Genomic DNA, 22,677 nt, shown 5'->3' on the forward strand with positions numbered 1-22,677 from the left:
AGGGTGCCTTAGCTGGAGAGGTCCATGAAGGCCTTTCTAAGGAGATGATAGTTGAGTTCAGCCATGAAACATAAGAAGCCATGGGAAGAAAATTGCTAGAGGAGAGAATAACACATATAGCAATGTTTGTCATGCTGTAGGAAAGGCGTCCAGACAAAGGGGGTTGAGATAAACATCCAAGGTGAAGTCAGAGAGGCAAGCAGAATCCAGGTCATGTAGGACCCTGCAGGTCCTGTTCAGAAACTTGGATTTTATTTTAATTGTGCTGAGAAGTTTAAAGCAGGAAGTGGCATGCACTTTCAAAAGGCCATCGTCGCTGACTGATGGAGCATCAACTGGAGGCCAGCCAGAGCGCAGCAAACAGACCATGCGGCACGTCACCGCAGCGCATGCGCAAGATGACGACGGCCTAGGCTAGGACGTTGGCAGTGAAGACGGAAAGAAATGGACAGATCCAAGATCTATTTTGGAGGTAGAACCATCAGAACCTGGCGATGGACTGAGTGAGTGAAAGGCACATAACAGGGAGCATCAGGGACTGCACCTGTGGTTTTGGCCTAGGCAAATGGGTAGATGTCTACTGCTGATATAACAAATTACCATAAATTTAGCAGCTTAAACTATACAAATTCATTATGTTACAGTTCTATAGTTCAGAAGTCCAACATGGGTCTCAGTGGATGAAAAGCCAAGTATCATTAAGACCGTGTTTCTTTCTGGAGGCTTTGGGGGACAACCGGTTTCCTTGGCAATGCCAGCTTTTAGAGATCACCTCTTCTTAACTCTTGATCTCCTTCCTCCATCCTCAAAGCCAACAAAGGAGGCTTTTGCATCGAATCTTTCTAAGCGTCCTTCTGTCATCACATCTCCTTCTGAACACAACTGGGAAAGGTTTTCTATTTTCAAGGATTGTACTGGGCCCACCTTGATAATCACACATTGTCATATCTCCTTCTTACTGCCTCCTCCCTGTTCCACTTTGAAAGGCCCTCATGATTACATTGGATCCACTCAGATGGTCCAGGGTATCTCCTCATCTTAATCACAACTGCAAAGTCCCTTTTGCCACATAAGGTTAGGTATTCACAGGTTCCAAGGATTAGTATATGGACATTTTGGAGAGAGACATTATTCTGCCTGCCACAGGAATAAGTGAGAGATGAATAGGTTTATGATGAAAAATTAAGATTTAAATTTGAGATTCTCAAGATACCTACAAGTGGAATATCACATAGGTAGTTGGATCTCCACTTGGATATATGTCTAAAGTTCAGGAGCCAGGTCTTAGCTAAATGTGTGGGTCATGGTACTTAAAGCCATCTTACTAGATAAGACCACCTAGGGAAACAATGAGATACAGCAGAAAGTGTAGGACCAAACCCTAAAGCACTCAGCATTCTGAGTTTGGGTAGATTAGGGGGAGCCAGCAAAAGAGAATAACTCAGATATGATAAGCACATTTCCTCTGATTAAGGAATTAGAAGGCAAAGCATTAAAAAAATGGTATCTTGGAAACTAACAAAAGAAGAAAAGCATTTTAAGATCGCTTGCGGTCAGGTGTTTGAGACAAGCCTGAGCAAGAGCAAGACCTCATCTCTACCAAAAATAGAAAAACATTGGCTAGCTATTTGGGAGGCTGAGGCAGGAGGATCACTTGAGCCCAGGAGTGAGAGGTTATAGTGAGCTATGATGCTGCCACTGCACTCTAGCCAGGGCACAGAGCAAGACTCGGTCTCAAAAAAAAAGAAAAGAAAAGAAAAGAAAAGAAAAGAAAATTCTTAATGTGGCAGAAAGGTGGAATAAGAATAGGTCAAAGAAGTGACCTTTAAATTTAACAAGAAAACCATTGGTGAACTTGCTAGAAAGATGTGTTAGGGGTGGGTAAACATGAGAAAACGGAGAATGTGACATTAGAAAATGCTCCGAGGAAGTTTGGCTATGAAGGGCAAGAGGGAAATAGGCGCCATTTTTGTAGGTATTTGTAAAATCAGAGGAGAGTTTTGGTGTTTTGTTTAGTTAAAGATGGGACACACTAGATTGGTGGTTCTCAAAGTGCGGTTCCCCAGACCAGCAACATCAGCATTGGCTGGGAACTTATTAGAAATGCAAATTCTTGACTCCCAGCCCAGACCTCTGGGGTGGGAATGAGAAACTCTGGGAATGAGATGCACAGTCTGGGTTTTAACAAGGCCTCCTGATGATTTTGAAGCCAAATCAAGTTTGAGAACCAATGCTGCCGAGATGATGGCATGATCCAACAAGAAGAAGGAGGTATTGATATTACAGAAGAGTGGAGATGTCCGAGGGCTGCAACAAGGTGCAAGGAGTTAATAGGATGAGCCCCTAACATCGGCTGAGTTAAGGACGTTTTCCCTTGGTAAAAAGAGGTAAGGTAAAATTGTAGGTAAGGTTGCAGTTCAGTCAACAGGAATTTAAAAACAAATCATGACAAACTAATTTCTTTTCATTTTAAAAAATAGGATAGGTTAAATATTAGGTAGAAAAGGGAATTCTATAAATATTTGATATCTTAATTTCAACAAGACATATGACAAATTGCCAATGATATGCTCAGAAAGGGGAGAGATATGAAAATTGAGGATAGGAGAGTTGCGGGGGGTGGCTGGTTAAACCCAGAGGGAGGTTTCTGATGGGATGATAGTGGCACTTCTCTCTATCAGGACTTCCCTACCCAACATTTTATCATCTACTTTGCTAAAGACAGAGGAAATTTGCTTATCATATCTGTATTTGGCACAAAACTGGGAAAGCAAATGTGTTTGGGGACATAATGTGGATTCAGAAAAAACCTGACAAATTAGAATGATAAGCCAGAAACAAGAGAAAATTGAACAAGGACAAAACCTATGTATTTGATGGTATTTTGAATTATTTTTCATGACAATTTTGGGATGGGATAAGATTACGATTTGTACTAAGAGTAGTGTGTAGGTAAAAATAAGGAGTTTTAGATGCGTACGAGTTCCATATGAACAAAGAAGTTCAATCTTAGCCTGCATGAATAAAGGTGGATTAATCAGATCAAGAGATACTTCTGTCATTCTCTGACTGTCATCAAATACACCAGGAGGGTTGTGCACAGTCCTGGAAGACACTGAGGACTAGAGGACATCATGCTGAATCACACTAAATATGTGTGAGTGCAGTGAAAAGTCCGGAACCCACCTTATGGAAGGAATTTTGAAGTGACTTTGACTACATTCAATCATGTAGCAAGCATTTCTTGGGCCAGACATAATTCTATGTGTTGAGGACAGAGTCGAAAACCGAAATCCATATTCTGTCTCATGGTACTTAAAATCTAGTGGATAAAAACTGACCATAAACAAGAAAATAAACAAATGTTGCAGATAATTGTAAAAAACAATAATTGCTGTGAGGAAAATAAAACAAGATGATAATAAAAGAGGGACAGAGAGGGACTGAGGCAGGCACCATTTGATAGAGGCCAGAAAACATCTTTCAAAGAATGGGCAAAATGAAGCAAAAACTGGGTGGCTACATGTCCACACTGCTGCAATCCGGGGGCGAAGCATTATTTGCAGAAGGAACATAGGCACGGGCCACCAGGCAGGACTGAGCTTGGTGTCTTGGAGGAGAGGAAGAGCACCAAGGTAACTGAAGGGCAGACAGTCAGGGGAGGGCAGGGCGGGGCTCACTTAGGCTCTTGAGGCCGTGTTTAGGAGTTTGGATTTCATTCTAAATGAAAAAGAAAACGAACGGACAGTAAGTACTAAGACGAAAGTGCTAGGACCTGAGTTATGTTTTTAAAGCATCAGCTGGCTTTATCCCAAACATGTCACTGATATTTCAAGCTGTTTGTGCTGCATTGGTTCCATGATGGAACTCATATTAGAAAATAACACAAATTTTTGACTTAACTATGGTTTCACAAAAATTACTCTTAAAAAAAAATGGACAGATCATGACAAGCCAAAATGTGCATTTGAAAGACTGAGCACGTGCCTTCATAATAATAATAATAAAGAAGTATCAAAATGAAACATTAGAAATATCAACTATCAAATTAGTATTTAAGGAAATTGGATATTTCATACTTTATAACCTAATAACTGCCCTCCACTATAAAAAAAAAAAAACCTCTTAAACCAGATAGGAGAAAATGATCAATTCACACACGCTTAAGAAAAAGAAAAAGCCGGCGCAGTGGCTCACGCCTGTAATCCTAGCACTCTGGGAGGCCGAGGCAGGCGGATTGCTCCAGGTCAGGAGTTTGAAACCAGCCTGAGCAAGAGCGAGACCCCGTCTCTACTATAAATAGAAAGAAATTAATTGGACAACTAATATATATACAAAAAATTAGCCAAGTATGGTGGCACATGCCTGTAGTCCCAGCTACTCGGGAGGCTGAGGCAGGAGGATTGCTTGAGCCCAGGAGTGTGAGGTTGCTGTGAGCTGGGCTGACGCCACGGCACTCACTCTAGCCTGGGCAACAAAGCGAGACTTTGTCTCAAAAAAAAAAAAAAAAGAAAAAGAAAAAGAAAATCTCTCTGAAAAAGCATCCTATACAATGAAATGTCATTGCCCTGATAAGACATCAATCCTATACTGAATGTAAAACTTAAGATTTACTATAACCAAGTCCAAAATATAACATAATTATAAAGAAATAAAATGGCTCTTTTGGAAAGTCAACTTAACACTTTGGACTCTTTTTTACAGAGGGGCTACTTTGTGGTCTCCAGGTCTCCTTGATACCTCCACGCCATTCCCTATTCCCCCACCAAACAAGCATCTCTTATCCCTTTCCTTTCTCTGTTTCTGGGACCACTCGCGTCTCAAGCACCCAGCGTGGAGACCCAGAGTTACTGCAGATTCTTCCCTCTCCTCGCGCTACACTGATTGCATCCAAAACCATGGTCTTTGTTCTACCTGCCACCACTGATGTTTTTTCCCACTAGCACTTTCCATTTTCTTCCTTGCAGCCATCCTTGTTATCCTTGATCTAGTCCACTCCAGATCTCTCATCTTGCTACATACACCTGTAGGAATAGTTTCCTGAACAAATTCAGATCATGCCATTCGACGTGTACCTGATATAGCATTAAGTTCCATTGCTGCCTGAGGTAAGTGCCGCCAATACTTCAGTTGAGCATTCAGGACCTTCCATTATGAGATTTAAATCTACCTTATTCCACACTCTCTCCATTTCTAAGCCCTAGTGATCTAGCCAGCAAAGAGGAAGGGATTGGTTCCGTGTTCACAGTAATGTTATATTCCATATGTTATTATGCCCATTTCATAAAGAAGGTAATTTGTTTGCAAGATGGCTACAATTCTACATTCACACCTACATTCCTACATTGGAGGCCAGAAGAGGCCAGCTTTTTGCAATGTAGCTTTGTCTTTCTTCTCATCCAGAGGTACAGTTTCTTTCTCCACCCTTTGAACCTGGGCTTGGCCAACGGACTTGCTTTGGCCAATGGGACATTAGCAAATGTGATGTTAGTACTGGTTTAAAAAGTGTTTGCATATGGGTTTGCAATCTTTTGCTTGTAGTTGCAACCCTGAGACCATTTTGTGAACACGCCCAAGCTAGCCTACTGGTTATGAGGAGCACTGAGGGCCCAGGTCGACATGTGTGCGAGACTCTTAGGTCAGGCAGTCCCAGTCGAGTCACTGCCTGAGTGACCCGACTCATGCCTGACCCCAAGAGAGAGCAGAGAACTACCCCATGGAGCCTAGTCCAAATTGCTGACCCACATAATTATAAGCAAATAAAATGGCTATTGTTTTAAGCCTACTAAATTTCGGGCTGCTTTGTTACACAGCAATATAAATAACTGCTAGAGGGAGTTTTGGAGACTTGCTGGCTATCTCACAGGAAATAAAGTGTTGGAGCTGGGATTCCAACTCAGGCCTGCTGACCGCATTGTCTGTTCTGTTGCCGGGACATACACTACTTTCTCCAGTGTGTCCCCAAAGAGCCATCCACCAGGTTAAACTATTTGTGAGTGAAGAATGAATGATTGCACATTTAGTGAAAATACAAACTCAGGGAAACAGTTCTCAGAAGAGCTGGCTATGTGGCAGTGCTGTTTGCCTGTTAAATTGCGCAGTGTCTTTTGAAGTCCTCAATCAAAAAATAAGTTTTCCCTAGATGTGAAAAAAAAAAAACCTTCTGACCCACTTTTCTCTGTTTCTACAAGACAAAACACCTTTGCCAGCAACCCTTTTCTATTTTTTTTGAAGCCTCCAAACAACCACATAGTCTTTGGCCTGGGAAGCAGCCCTAGTGCTTTTGTTTTAGGGGCTGCTGAGCAGGGTTCTTTCTGGGTAGCTAGAATGGCTGTACAGAAGGCTGGAAGAATCTTGGGCTCTGTAATAATGACAAACATCCTGAAAATCATAGGTCATTTTGCATTAGATCCTTTCTGAGAAGGACATGATACCATGTCTTCAATCCAAGTTTATTGAGCATTTTGTACATGCAAAGCACAGCAGGGCCTCAGACAAATGTCAGTCTGGCCACGAGTGTGTTGTGTGTAGTGAACTCTGCCTGAGACACAGAAAGCTTGAGTTCCCAGGCTGGTTTCTGGAGGGTAGCCTCTGCCAAATATTTAAATAAACCCAGGTTGTGTGAACTAGTTTTTATATTAGCACAAACAAAACCAAATTAGAAGGATAAATCTATTATCTTGGAAATTGCAAAGCTATTATTGATTTAAGAAACTAGATACAGGCTTGTTGTTAGATTGTTCTCTGGTTTGGAGTATCTGGGTCAGGCATCCCCAAACTACCGCCCAAAGGCCACATGTGGCCCACCAAGGACATTTATCTGGCCCTCGGTGTGTTTCTGCGGAGGCTGCCTGTCCTGCTTAGCAGCCGACTTGTCCCCACAGTGCGCATGTGTGGAATGTGCGCCGCACTCTCCAACAGCCCTCCAATGGTCTGAGGGACAGTGGACTGGCCCCTCTTTAAAAAGTTTGAGGACCCCTGATCTGGATCATTGCAACGCGGAGAAAGGGAGAAAGCATAGGCTCTGAGTCAGAGAGAATTGAGATTGTGTTCTAATTAGAATACCACCTGATCTCATGGCTCTGGGGCATTAAAAGTAACATAACTGTTAGAATTGCGAGTATTAAATAATGTAACAGCAACGGTCTTAGTACATTGCCCCGTCTCCTATGGGTCCTAAATATATGTCCATTCCCGAACATGTTCTAATTAAAAAAGAATACTTCTATATAGACATGTTATTTTTTGAATAGCAGGAATTAAACATAGGAAGGGGGAAGAATACATTTAAAAGTGAATCTTTATGCTACAATATGGATGAAACTTGAAAATATTAAGTAAAATAGGACACAAAAGGACAAATATTGTGTGATTACACTTATATGAAGTACCTAGAATAGACAAATTCATAGAGAGAAGGTAGAATAGAAGTTACTAGAAAGTGAGGGGAAGAGGAGAGGGGAGTTCTTGTTTATTATTTAATGGGTACAGAGTTTTAGACTGGGATGATGAAAAGTTATGGAGATGGATAGATGGTTGCACAGCATTTCAAATGTACTTGATGCCACTAAACAGTACACTTAAAAATGGTTACAATGGTAAATTTTGTGTTATGTGTATTTTACCAATGAATAAAAAATTCTTAAATCTTTATTAAGTATCAAAATGCTGAGCACTTTCTTATGTGCTATTGAGGACATAAGGAAAAAAGGGCTCCAGATCTAGGAAGATAGTGTCAAATCAGCTTGGGAGGCTAGCTTTGAATGTTAGATACTTCTTTTTAATATTCCTTTACTTTGTCTTCATCTCCATATCAGGTTGAATGAGAATTGATGGATTAGAAAGCAGTTGGCTCGGCCAGGCGAGGGTGGCTCACGCCTGTAATCCTAGCACTCTGGGAGGTCAAGGCAGGCCGGGCGGATTACTCAAGGTCAGAAGTTTTTAAACCAGCCTGAGCAAGAGCCAGACCCCTGTCTCTACTATAAATAGAAAGAAATTAATCGGCCAACTAATATATATACAAAAAATTAGCTGGGCATGGTGGCACATGCCTGTAGTCCCAGCTACTCGGGAGGCTGAGGCAGGAGGATCACTTGAGCCCAGGAGTTTGAGGTTGCTGTGAGCTAGGCTGACGCCATGGCACTCGCTCTAGCCTGGGCAACAAAGCGAGACTGTCTCAAAAAAAATAAAATAAAATAAAGCAGTTGGCTTCACCTCTATGCTTAGGTCAAGCTCTCAAAAAGGATGAGCTTATCCATTGTCTCTCATTGACTCCACTGGGATCTATTTTACTCTAAGCTGAAATAAACATCTGGAAGAACATGAGCTGGTAGATATTTGAATACATAAAAAAATTAGATATACGGAAGGTGTTAATGTTATTGAATATGTCAGAATTCTTGCAACTGTGACAAGAAATCCCACTCAGTCTGGCTTAAGCAAAAAAAGGAATCTATGGGCTCATGTCAACGAAGTAGTTCTGACTTTGGAGGAGGCTTGCCCTACTAAAGACCTGGGTGCTCCACCCCTCCACCCTGCCTGCTTGGTGCACCTTCCTCTTCAGCTTCCACACGATGAACCTCAACAACTCCAGGCTGTAAGCTTCCGGTAGCAGAACACCTGAAGCAATTTCCTACGTCACACCCTCACACCACACTATCCAGGAGAAGAGGGGCTCCTTGGGTAGCTCTCAGGGAGAGAGCAGGCACTTATTTTGCCCAGAAGACCCAGTAAACATCTCCTCACATCTCACTGGCTCTGACTGGGTCACATATTCATCCCTGAGCTGTTCAGTCTGGCCAGGGACATGGGAATGCCAATTGGCTTAAGCCAGGGTTAGGCCACTCGGGCTACATTGTAGTCTCTGTGTGAATGGCTTCCCCTGCACAGCCAATCACAGTAGCATCCTGAGATTTTATCTAGCTCCACCCTAAGAGTATTAACTCCTTGACTGCAAAGACTGTCTCACCATCCTGTATCCACTCGTAGGGTCTGCTACTAGTAAGTTCTTCTTGAATGAATGCATTACTGTATAAGTGTACAGAAAACTAGTTGGAATGTATAAACCTCTCATCCTAATTTAACATATAACACTGATTTTTCCAATAGCTTCCTGCTATTGGATGGTAGAAAATTCTTACATTTTGAATATTAATGAAGGTGAGACCAAGCACAGATGAATACAGTTTCAGTCTCCTGCTCTATTAGAAGGTGATATTTTTGTACCTCACATTTCTTACATCTGGTTTTCAAGGAAAATTTAGTCATTGCAATGCAAAGCTCCATGAGCAGAAAATAGGCTCTTACCTGGGCCTTCTCTCAGCACTCAACACAGGAAAGACAACGACTGACTCTGACGGTTCTTGTGTAAATTGTACTTAGACTGTAAACACTAACTTTGTGTGTATTTTTATGATTTAATTTCCTCTTTTTATGAGAGTATAAAATGTATTTTTAAAAATAAATAAATCTTTAATGGAAGTGTATGATGGTTGACATGGGAAATGTGTAAATCTGTCACATGCAGTATAAGTACATATTTAAATATGCATATTATGAACATTTAAAGCTGCAATGGTTCAAAATAATGTTAGCCTCTTATGTGAAACATTACTCTCTAAATATGAGCCCCAAAGCATCTTAAATACAGATTATCTTATATATATGAGCAACCAATGTAAAATATTTTCAATCCAATTTTCAGTCTTAAATTTTCTCTGTCTTTTAGAAATTGTTATCTTATGTGCTGTTTGCTTTTTAAATGGAAAAAAAAATAAACATTCTTCAAGCTTCTAATGTTTTGTTTGTTTATTTGTTTGTTTTGAGACAGGGTCTCGCTCTGCTGCCTGGGCTAGAGTGGCATCATCATAGTTCACTACAACCTCAAGCTCTTGGCCTCAAGCGATCTTCCTGCCTCAGTCCCCCAGAGTGCTAGGATTGCAGGTGTGAGCCACTGTGTCCCACCCCGGTTTTTTTCCTTAATGCAAATCTATCACATAAATGGGAAATGATTTCTCTCCCATCAAGTATTCCCTAGACTCTCTTTCAATATGTTTTTACTTTACTGCCTTTGACATTCTCATCTTCTTCTATGACTTAAACAACCAAGTATAAGTTGATAACCCCCAAATCCACGTGTCCCGCCCCACTGTCAGTCAACAGTGCCATCATGTGATGCCCAACATCCTAATAGAAAATCATCACTCGAATGTTCCCGTGACCTCACATTCCTTGGTCAATGGTATTGTCATTTGCGTAATCAACCCAACCAAATCTCTTGGCAACCTCTTAGATTCCTTTTCCTCCATCATCCACCCTCTGGCTGCCTTTAGGAACTCAGTGGACTAGTCCTGTCACATTTGGTTCCATGAGGTCTCTCTCCACTCTATGGTCAAATTTAAGCTGTTTATTGCTTTTCTGGATGACTGTATCCTTCTCCTTGTTGGAAACAGTAACTCTAGTTTCTTACCAACTAATCTGCCACGCAACCTGCCCTTGCTCCAAATAATCAGTTTCGAATATAACCTGATTATTCTAATTTTTCTACTCCAAATTCTTCAGTTTTCTCATTCCTTTTAGAATAAAGTACATACATGTTCAGTGACTTTTGCAATCTGGCTCCAACTTATTGTACAATCTTATTTTCAGCCACTCCCTCCAGCTCTTCCTCAACATCTTACTTTCTGCTCCAGCCCCATCAGGTCACTCATTCGTCTGTGAAAACTCACTAGCCCTTTCTGTTCTCTATGCCTTGATTGCCTTCCTCACCTTTATCTCCATCTAAAGTTAACTTTGGTAAAATATTTTCTGATATCCCATCACAAGCAGTCATTCATTCTTCTGTGCTCCCACCAAACCATGTTCCCACTGTGGTGTCAGTCTTCCTGGGTTGGTTCTGCACTTCGTGGAGGAGGCAGGGACAGGAAGGGTTGCATCGCAAGCATTTTGCATGGACAGTTCCTAGCTGGTGCCTTGTGTCTACTGTGTACTAAAAAAACGTTTGTGAATGAGTCTTCATTTTGAATGTTCAGAAAGCCCTTAAATTTAACCTATCAACCTCCAGAAATAGGAAAAAGGAGGCCTACAAATTCATAGCAGTTGTATAACCACATATAGTAAAAGTAAGCAAGTTATACCCAAGACAAACTGCAGCAAGGTAAACCCATTTTACTACAGTCCCTGCTCTGCCTTTTAAGAAATGTTAATTTGAGATCCCTTTCACGTGTTCCCTTTCCAAGGTTTAATGTACGTGATTAATCTTGACTTGCCTTAATACTGCTAGGAATGTGGCAATGACCTCAGCTGAACACTGGCAAAGTGATTAATGTTACATGAACTGGATGAGGTTTTTTATCCCCCCCTCTAGCTCCTGAATAAACACATTCATGCAAGATTCGGTTGCAGACCTTTGCTCGATGGAAAACGTGCTATGATTTCGAAGAGTAATGTTTCAGATGCAATGAACAACATTAAAGGAAACACAGTTCTTGTTAAAGAAAATGCTGTTTCAGGCTAAAGTCCCAGTGATCATAAAAGATATATGATGCAATAAACAAAATGAACCATAGGCAGACAGGTCCATTTGATGACTAACCACTGATTGAATTTTCCAACACTCCTGGACTTCCTGAGAGATAAGCTATTCACAAAAAGGTCCATGTTAGAAATAAGGCTATCATTTCTTTTTTATATTTCTAGTGCGGTCCAAGAACAGTAGAGGATTTTCCTCTTTTTTTTTCTATTGGTTGTTTGTGTTTTTGAATTTTTTATGATGTGGGAAGACTGGCAAACAGTTGCTATGATTGTCAAATGCCTTAAATCAAGAAGGGAAAATGCAATAAAACACAGTTTCCATGGTAACACATTGTAACCTAGTACCTCTGGATTATGAGGCAGCTCACATCTATGATCATTACGTGTTGACAGGCATAAATTGAGCCTAAGAGCATTAATTTTAGAGATAAAACTGGAATTTGTAGCTAAGTTATAATAATGTTTAAATATTTCCAAAGTAGTGGCAGCAAATCAACACTGGATGTGTTACTATTTAAATAATGTTAATAAACTAAACACAACCCCTTTAAAAATTTTGCAAGGTTTTCTCTAAAGATGGTGTAACAAATGTGTATACAGTTGGCCATTCATATCCATGGGTTCCACATCTGTAGAGTCAATCAGCCTTGGATTGAAAATATTTGGGGCAAAAAAAAGTTCCACAAAATTCCAAAAGGCAAAACTTGAACTTGCCTCATGCCAAGCACTATGTTGAATCCAGGTGAATAAAGTGACGAGTAGGCATTGTATTAAGTATTATAAGCAATCTAGAGATGATTTAAAGTACATGGGAGAATAAGTGCATAAGTTACATGGAAATACTATGCCATTTTATTAACATATAAGGGACTGAACATCTGCTTATTTTGGTATCTGCAGGGGGTTCTGGAATGAATCCCCCATGGATACGGAGGGACAGCTGTACACTCTTGAGGCTGCACGTGGTAGCTGACATGTTTTTGATAGGGTTAAAAAAAATCCAGTATCAGCAATGATATGGAATGATAGCCAGACATTTTAATGAAGGAATGGTTCCAACATGGAAATAATTCCAAAAGATCTTGGTAGTAGAGAAGCTCTTGAAACTCTCTTAGGACATAAAACACAGTATTTGTCAGTAAATATAATTTCCTTTTTTCTTTTTAAAACAACTCAGATAAAATGTTGGTATTTTACACATTCACTCTCATGCTTTCATCAGAAGCACTTACACTATCATCAAACATTTTATGGCTGAAAAAAAAGATTGAATTGTGTGTATTGCTATCTCCAGCTGACTTCAGCAGTTACTCATTACCCAATATAATCAATAATTAAGGCAATATTTTTCAAGGCCATTTGTGACACTTCTAAATACATCTGCATGACAATCAAGATAACATGATATGATATGATTTAATATTATATGATAATAAGAAATTAGTCCATTTTTTCAATATACAGACTTTATCTAGGAGTTCACTTTCTTTTCCTGCTAGCACTTTCACAGTGAGAGTGGGAGAAGCAAGGAGAGACAGGTTGCTTTTCCTCCAAGCTTGATTTTCACTGAGCCTCAGAAAGGCAGAGACAGTGACCAGCATGCCTCAGTTTCTGCTTCTGTACTCTTGAGATTAAGCCTACTACATAAGCACTCACTGAGATGGATGCATGTAGACGGCTTAGAATAGTATTTGGTGCATGGTGAGCTCTCCGTGAAACTTAGCCCCTGTTGTCGTCGTGGTCATCATCATCAACGTGTGCTTCCAACCCAGCTGTGCCTAGTAAATGTTTCTTCAATTGAATTAAGTCTGTTTGTTCAACTGGGTGTTACAAGACTGTTTATTGTAACCAGTTTTGCTGGAATATGTTACATTTTCTGGAAATCTTACTACATTGCTTTTATTCTCTTGCACTGTACCTGTCAGTGCAAAATTTATGTTAAGAGAGCTCACTGAGTTGTGCAATAATCCTATCTCCCAGTACTGCTAATTTGTAGAATCAACCCCTTGGGAATAACCCTTCAGCTACTGCAGGGTATCTGAACCAATCTAACACAGACTTGTGTTTAACCTATTGACCCCAGAAGGGCATGTATTTAAGAATCCTCCACACTTTTAAGCAGTGATTCAGAAATTTGCTAGCTATTTCTGTTTTCTCAGTTCTTTTCTTGAGTTTAGCTTTTTTGAGAACATAACCATTTTAAGAACAAGCAAAGCAATTTTCTTCATTCTAACTGCTATAGACAATGAATTATTTCAACATAGTATTTAGTTTGTCTTTAAAAATTAAGACATTGATCTATGCATATCCAGTTTTCAATACTCAGTACAATTTGGCATTCTTTTACTTATCTCTAGTCATTTTCCTTTCACTTTCCCCAATACATAGTCCTAAATGTAGCCATCTTCTTAATTTCATTCTCTAGTTTTTTAATCTCAGCCAGTGTCCTTGTCCTATAGACACATAGAAAATAAGGCTATCATATGATAGCCTGCTCTCATTTAACCATATCTTAATATACAGTTGACCTTTGAACAATTTGAGGATTAAGGGCACTGATCTCCCCACCCCCAACCAATCAAAAATCTGCATACAAGTTTTGACGCCCCCAAAACTTGACTACTAATGGCCTACTGTTGACTAGAGAAGCCTTACTGAAAAACAGTTGAATAGCACATAATTTTGTATATTATGTGTATTCTACACTGAATTCTTACAATAAAGTAAGCTAGAGCATAAATGTTATTAAGAAAATCATAAGGAAGAGAAAATATATGTCCTATTTATTAAGTGGAAGTGGAGCATCATTAAGGTCTTCATCCTCATCGTCATCTTCAGGGGGAGGAGGAAGAGAAGGGGTTGGTCTTGCTGTCTCAGGGGTGGCAGAGGAGGAAGGAAATCCATGTACAGGTGGACCTGCACGGTTCAGACTGTGTTGTTCAAGGGTCAAGTGTATAAGAAAGTGCTGAAACGAAAAGCTAAGTACATACAAAGCCACCAACAAATGTTAGTCCCTTAGTTTAAAGGAAAGAGTTTCCTAGCTTAGAGCAGGGAGTTTCCTAGTTACAACAATAAATATCCCTCTTTCCTCTCTTTAAGATTAGCCCTTCCACCTATATGCACTAATTGGTTCCATACTATTTCCTCTAGGTCTTGATTCTATCATTTGTTTCCATTTCTCTGTTTTCAGGATGATTCTCTCTCTCTCTCTCTCTCTCTCTCTCTCTCTCTCTCTCTCATATATATATATATCTTCCTCCACCTCCTCCCCACCCAATTCTTCCCCGTCCTGGTTTTTTTTTTTTTTAAAAAAAACCCTAGTCTTTGTTCAGAGTTCGTATCTCAATAAAAGCACCATTATTCCATTCGGAAGTTTAGGGATTATCTGCCTTCTTGCCATCTCTACTCATCTTTGTCAGATTGCCCCCTCTCACGTCTCTTCATCTCCTCTGCGGCCCAGCCCAGCTCAGTCTCAACGTGTTGGGACTTTGTGGTTGAAAAATGGCCTGCGAAGGTGGCTACGAGGCTGCTTTGTGTTTGCCTTAATTTAGAATGTTCTCATGGATTTGGTTAAAGAACATATTAGAATGGGAGGTGGGGGTAGGGTTAGGGAGGATTTTTCATAACTACATTCTCATTTTTAGATTATTGCTGACATACTCTCACCTTTGGGCAAATGACTCTGAAAGAATTTCCCCATCATAGGAGCTATATTTCCTCTGTAACAATTATTTAGTGGGCACTGATGTTCCACTACAAAACACTATTTTCTTGATGAGACTATGACTATTTCATAGTTCCTTTGCTCTCTGTGTGGTGCAGGGCCCAGGATGCCATTATGTAGCCTAGAGATGTCACTACCAAGCCGCGCCTGCCCACCGAGCGCTGGCCGGGAGCAAGCCTGTGGCAGCAGTCAGCTCCAGTCATGGTGCTTCCGGTGACCCAGAGCAGACTGACTTTACGTCTGGGCTGTTGTTTCTCACTCTAGAGCTCCCCTTCACCCCAGGAAAGTGCTTGACCCAAAAAGGCAGCAAGCAGTAGATGGAAGGACACAGAGCCTTCCCCACCCAGGTCAGCCGACTGAGCGCTGCAGTTCCAAGCTGCCTTTAACAACTTTCCTAGGTGAGTCAACAGAAAATAGTTTTTCCTCATACTTTCTTTTCATTAATAAGAATGTTTGTACTCGGTCTCTCTGTATTATCTATATCAATGGAATGCTGATCCTGCCGTTGTTTCCCACATTTTCCCTAAAAGGACACAGTTTTCCTTTTTCTGGAGACTTTTTGAAGCTTGCAGTAAAGGAAAGCGAGGGCCTGGCCACTCTGTAGTTTGCAGGATAGAGACTCTGGACCTCCCAACTCTCATGTTCAGCTTCCCAGCTCCAGACCCTGACTTGCTCCGGGGAATGTTAAATTGTAGTCCACTGAGGGCTCTGGGTAAGCCTCTGCATTTACCTAAAGAAAGCACAGGATGAGAAGTCACCTCTATTCCTGAACTTTTAGCCTATATTTCTATGTGCTCATCACTTGTACTAAGAGTAACACCCCATTATTCTAATCATTAATTTAAACATTTCTTTGAATCGCAGTTTTCTAACTTTGTATTCAAAACCATTTGTAAAGGACAAGACGTCTGTGTTGTTTATTATTTCTACCTACACAATAGCTGATGCTTACTGAATGCCCATTGATTGAGACTGCCCTCAATTTATTAACTAACAAGTGCATACAAATAGGCAGAATGGAATAGTCAGTCAGCACCATGACATCATATTCCTTCTTTGAATGACACTTAAAAAAAAAAAAAAAAAGCCTGGAGAACTCAATTTACAATGTCCTAACCCAGCTTTGGAAAATAGTCCCACCATCACTGTTAGAAAAAAAAGAGATGGTTGAAATTCAGATCCATCCAGATTAGGTGAGAAAAGGAAGAGCTGTTTTGCATTCTTGCCCTTGTGCTGCCTCCTTTCATCATTAGTAATTCTATCCTTCTCTTATCTGATCATGCTGGGACACATAATCTCACCAGCAAATGAATACACCTCTGAAAACTCCCCAAATGCAAACGGAATGAAAGGCATTCCCGCCACTTGCCTATGGATGGCGAAGTTACAGGCATTCTGAAGCAAGTCCACCTCCTACTGATTCAAACTTCCTCAAGATAAACCTTTTTTCTCATTGTTCTAACACTGTATAGAGGAGACAATTTACATGAAAGTAATTACATTGCTATATTCCGTAGTGTGCTCTCTGTCCATTCCTGTTAAATTGTCTTTATTTAAAGCCTTGAATGGGCTTTTAAAACTTGGAAGGTATGTGTATGATACTATTTAAAACCCAACATCTAGAAAGCAGTGCAATTTTGGTACAGTTTGTGTACCTCTAAAGTTCTTTTACTACTAGTACTATTATTATTCTTTCGAGAAAGGGTCTCACTCTGTTGCATGGGCTAGAGTGTAGTGGTGTCATAGCTCACAGCAACCTCAAACTCCTCAGCTCAAGTGATCCTCCTGCCTCAGCCTCCCAGAGTGCTAGAATCACATGGGTGAGCCACTTCACTGGTCCAAAGTTCCGTTTTTAAATGATGTGTTTAAACAATTTTTTCCTCACCCATTGCTAGGTTCATGACTGAGGCCCCCGTAACAAAAGACAGATTAACTAAAGAAAAGCATACACATTTATTTACTATAAGTTTTATGTGATACAGGATGCTTTATTAGGAAATGAAGACCTGAAGAAACAGGTAAACATGTATATTTTTTATTGCTAGGTGGGATAAACAAGTGGATAGTTGTGAAGAAGTGTGATTGGATGAAAATGTATGATCTGGCCTAGCACGGTGGCTCACACCTTAATCCCAGCACTTTGGGAGGCTGAGGCAGGAGGCAGGAGGAGCAGGAGTTCAAGACCAGCCTGGTCAACATAGTGAGACCCTGTCTCTACAAAAAAATTTTTTTAAATTAGCCAGGCATGGTGGCGCATGCCTGTAGTCCCAGCTACTCGGGAGGCTGAGGCAGAAGGATCACTTGAGCCTGGGAAATGGAGGTTGCCGTGAGCTATGATGACGCCACGGCACTCTAGCCCAGACCACAGAGTGAGACCTGGCATCAGAAACAAAACAAAAGTATGATCTAATGGTAATAAACTGAGGGGAGGGAGAATTCAGCAAGACCTGTTTGTTCAGATTCTTCTTTATGTCCCTGTGTCTTCTGAGATAAGGAAGCTCCTATGCTTTACCCCAAAAAGGCATCTCCCACATGAGGGTCCTCTGACCCGCTTCAGAGGAAGGTCAGACAATGCTTCCTACGTTTTATGCTCTGAGTCAGGAGAGAAGGATGGCAGGGTGTGTGGAGAAGGTCGGAGAGGCCTTCCTGCTTCTGCTGTTTTCTCTAATTCTTTCATCTTAAAATATTTACTATGCCAAGGCACCATATTTTGGGGTGTCTTGAACCCTAAGGAAGCTTCTGTAAATTTTATTGGCTTTCTCTTTTTCTCACAAGCAAATGATTATTTTCATTTTCTTTATATATGTGCCAAGCTACCAGAGCTTTTTTTTTTTAAATCTGACACTGATTTATTTTTCTTCATCCCTCAGGTTAAAACAATGAAAAGAAAGCAACTATTCTGTCAGACCAAACAATTTATTTGAAACTTTGACTTCATAAAGGCTCAAGTAGCATTCTTTCATTTGTTTCATGGTGTTAGTTGGTTTAACCTTTTTTGACTTTGTTCAAACACAGTGAAGTCAGCGCCCACAGGGGCTTTGCTGGCCATCTGCACTATGTCATGTAGAAAAGCCATGGCCCTTTCTTCCTTCCCTGGTGTCCATAGTTCCCAAAAGATTTAGTCAAGATAATATCGCCTCTCATCTTCAGCTGACATGTGTGCAGGTGAGAGTTACCTTCATAGGAGAAAAGAATATCTTTTCCTTACCCATCACTGGGTTCCTGACTGAGGCCCCTATAACAAAAGACAGATTAACAAGGGAAAAGCATACACATTTATTTAATGTGAGTTTAAGTGACACAAGAGCCTTCATAAGGAAATGAAGAACCAAAGAAATAGGTAAACGTGTGGGTTTTTATGCTTGGGTTTGATTGAGAGTGTGCAGTCATGGAGAAGTATGGTTAGAGGGCAAAAAGGAGTGATCTAATGGTAACGAACGAGGTGGAGGAATCAGGAAGGCCTGTTTGTTCACATTCTTCTCTGCCTCCAGAGATAAGGATGTGCCTTTTGTCTGCATTAGGGAGGGCAGCTCTCCAATGAGGGTCTCACGATTTGTTCCAGGGGAGAAGAGCGTGGGGAGACAGAAAGTGGCCTTCCTGCTTCTGCTATTTCTCAAATGCCATGATGCCATATTTGGGAGAGCATGTCCTGAACTCTGTCACTACATTTCTTCAAATTTTATTTCAAAAGTGATTCCAGATTAACATTTTGGAGAGTTATAAAGCTTCACTGCATAGAAGGTCTGAAACACCCGGGCCCTCTGGAGCCGTCCTGTCCTCCATTTGAGTTAGGGATTCTCACGGTCATCCTGGAACTACCACAAAGTTCTCCACTTTTCTGTTTTGTTTTTTTTTTTCCTTTTTCATGTTTCATTTTAGTTGCTGAGCTAAGCCTGAATTGGCATTTTTATAAACTTCCCTTTCCTAGCTATAAATAACTATATTTCCTTTAGTCCAGTTCATTTACAATATTGTGGGTTTTTAAAAAATAAGTTAAAATTTTGAAAGACTTCAATTTAGGGTTTCAGTTCATTATTTTGTCTATTTTCAATTTTTGTGTAGGGAGGGAAGTGTTAGAAAAGAGGGGGAAAAAACCCCGAAGTGTAAAATTGCAGGAACAGCGAGTATGAGAGCATTTCAGACTATTAGAATGCAGCTAGAATGCATATGCTCTGATAAGTTAGCTAAAAACACGACCACGTTAGATTTCCAGTGGAGGCGGGAATCTACAAAGCAGCAGAGCTTTAGAAAGAAAGCTTCTTTTTACTCCTACTCTTTTGGGCACGAGTTTGAAACGGCATTTTTATTAACAAAGTAGTTCTCTCAGGGAGGCATCCTTGGCATGCCTCTGCACAGCTGAGTCCTCTCTTATTCTCTATTTCCAGTTTTCCTTATCCTTTTCTTCTCTATTTTTATTTCTTTAATTCCCAGTTTTTCCTTTTGACCTTCCTGTCCCTTCAGTGTGCACATCAGTTCTTAGCCCCTGGTGAACCAAACTCTTAACAGTTCATGCCCCTTAAACCACATCAAGAAAAATCACAAAAGGCTCCTCGAAGGGTCAGACGTGTGACTGTGTCTGTAAAGACTACACACACCTGAATTTCCAGTCTCTTCCAACCTTAACGTTGGCCTCAAAACACAGTTGAAGAGGCCTCTGCACGTTTAGAGCACTTATTAGAATTCTCAACGCGAGTGGGAGGGGTGATCCTATTTTGAAAGTTTCCCAGGTGATTCCTGTTCACATCAAGGCCCCCACTGAGATCTTTTCCTAAATAGCCATGGAAGAAGCAGAAACCACAGTGAAATGCCATATTCCACATGAAGCTGTAGGGGAGGAAAGACATCTTTACTTCATCTATTGCTAAGTTCATGGCTGACGCCCCATAACAAAAGACACACTAACAAGAGAAAAGCATATAAGTTTATTTAAGTTTTTTTGTGACATGGGAGCCTTTATAAGGAAATGAAGACCTGAAGAAGCAGGTTGTGAATGAAAATAAAATTTTAAGCCCCTTGGCTGACTGAATGCACCCCCTTTTGGCCAAGGGTTCTCCAGAAATACCCTAAAGCTGCCTTGCTGGCCATGAGAAAGGAGGTCAGACCTGCCTCATCATGCCCCGCTTCCCTCTTGGAGATGTCCTTTGTAACTCACTAACAGGCCTAAGGCTATACAAGACAAAGTTTGAGTCACACCTGCAGGTCATCAATTGACTTAACAGATCACTTGAGTCTGGGTATGTGTCCCAAGTATGTCTGGTGGCTTGTCTCTGCATAACAAGCTTCCTTAAATTAAAACATTCCAAGCCTTTATGATAAAGCTTCATTTCTTTAAACAATCACAAATCAAAGAATTTTAAACCCACCTATAACTTGTATGCCCCACTTCACGATGGCCTGCCCTTTTGGATCAAACCAAAGTAAGCCTGTCATGGATTGATTATGATTTTACATGTAATTCCTGTCTCCCTGAAATGTATAAAACCAAACTGTAAACGAACCATGGCGACACCACTTGCCCAAGGCTTCTTGGGCGTGGCTCTCTGGACCATGGTAACACATGTTGGCTCAGAATAAACCTCTTTAGATTATTTTACAGAGTTTGGGTTCTTTTTCATTGACAAGGCAAACCCGTGTATTTATTTTATGCTAGGTTTGATGAGTAAGTGGATGGTCGTGGAGAAGCATGATTGAATAAAAAAGTGTAATCCAATGATAATGAAATGGGGGGATTTAGCAAAACTTGTTGTTCAGATTCTCCTCTGTACCCATCCCGTTTCAGAGGTAAGGATGTTTCTTTCCTCTGGGTACAGAAGGGCACCTCTCACATGAGGGTGCTATGACCTGTTTCCAGGGAAGGCTAGAAAATCCTTCCTAGGTTTGTTTGATCTGCTTCAGGAAAGAAGCGAGGGAGAAGGTTAGAGAGACCTTCCTGCTCCTGCTCAAATACCTTTAGCTTAAAACACTCAGCATGCAAAGTGCCACATTTTGGGATAGCCTATTCTGAATTCTATCAAAGCTATGTCCATTGCAGAAAAAGAAAACAACAACTGTACTTCAGTGGGAAACTGTGCACTGTCTGTGTACAGCACACTCTTTCTGTTATCTGATTCTAGCCTTTCATTGTCTTTGAGCTATTTTACTACTCTGTATGCCTTAGATAACTGATAGGCATGCAAATTTTCCCCTGTCTGGTATAGGTTCAGTTGACTTTCCTCCCCTGACCCTGAAAAACCAGCTTTGTTGCATTTGCAGACTCACTTCAATATTCCTGCTCTCTAAAGGTGTGTCTTCACATTCTCTTGAACTGGTTGTAACATCTGCTGGGGTCCCTCTTTGGTTATGACTAGAATCAAATCTCTAACATGTTCATTTTTATATCTGTGTGAGGGTCATGACTGTACCCTTCTTTTGAAAATCATGTTTTAACACCATTCCTCCTAGCCTTAATTCATCATTCTTTTCCTACTTTTAATGGTTCTTTTTATTTTTAGATAGGGTGATTTTGTTTCCTGAATGCAGCATTTGATGAGCATAATTATTTTTATAGACATGATGGGCGACAACATTTGGAGTTGAGAAGGAAAATCTGGGACGTGTGGTGGTACAACAATAACTCTCATAGAACTGTAGAGATGGAAAAAGTCTTAAGTTTATTTAGACTCCTCCATTATAGGAATGAGGCCAACCTACTCTTCATGTGGGTCTTCTTTTCTGAAGGTTCCTGTATTACATAAAACTTTGTTTAAATAAATTTGTTATGTTTTTCTCTTGTCGACCTATCTTTTGTTACAGGAGTGTCAGCTTTGACCTTTATGATGGGTGAGGAGAGGAACCACACCTTTCTGCCCGAACAAACCCAAGTCTGGATAATTCCAGACTCCAAAGTCTTCCTTACCATGGTACACTCTTCCTTAAGTGGGGAAACAACATGAACCTGAAAATTATTGTAAGACTTAAATGAAAGTCTGAAACTAGAGAACCTAGCACCACGCCTCACTCCTAGCGGACCTCTGATGGTCTCCCTCAGCGAATAAAATGGAATGATAAAGCAAATGGCGCCATTTCTGTGTCTAACTGGTCAGCCAGTCTCATTAATTCACAGGCATGCTTCACATGCCATTTACGTTTTCCCACAATGCACATAATACATGTTCGATAAAATCTGGGTGAATAGAATTGATCGGAGCAGAATTAGCAGTTATGTAAAGGAACTACAGCTGATTTTAAACAAAGACTGCTTTCCCTGTAGAGCTTGAAGGAGAGACCATGTTGTTTCATCGTGAGTTGTACCCTAATCCTTACGTCAACCATACATTCTAAAAATAACCCAACCAGGTTTTTAGTGAATAATTTATAATCTAGAACAATTGTCATAGCTAAATATCCCAACTTACTTTCCGCTAGAAAATCACTCTACATTC

At 40.6% G+C, this 22,677-nt stretch overlaps 1 long non-coding RNA gene across 1 annotated transcript; it reads left to right on the plus strand.

Moving 5' to 3' along the window:
• The first annotated feature begins 395 nt into the window (after positions 1 to 395).
• On the plus strand, positions 396 to 22,291 carry LOC142873694 (uncharacterized). Its single transcript, XR_012921650.1, has 4 exons — positions 396 to 472; positions 2,210 to 2,387; positions 9,830 to 9,942; positions 22,049 to 22,291. It is a non-coding gene; the product is annotated as an uncharacterized LOC142873694 (long non-coding RNA).
• The last annotated feature ends 386 nt before the right edge of the window (positions 22,292 to 22,677 follow it).

Source organism: Microcebus murinus, chromosome 11 (genome assembly GCF_040939455.1).
Source record: "Microcebus murinus isolate Inina chromosome 11, M.murinus_Inina_mat1.0, whole genome shotgun sequence".
NCBI lineage: Eukaryota > Metazoa > Chordata > Mammalia > Primates > Cheirogaleidae > Microcebus > Microcebus murinus.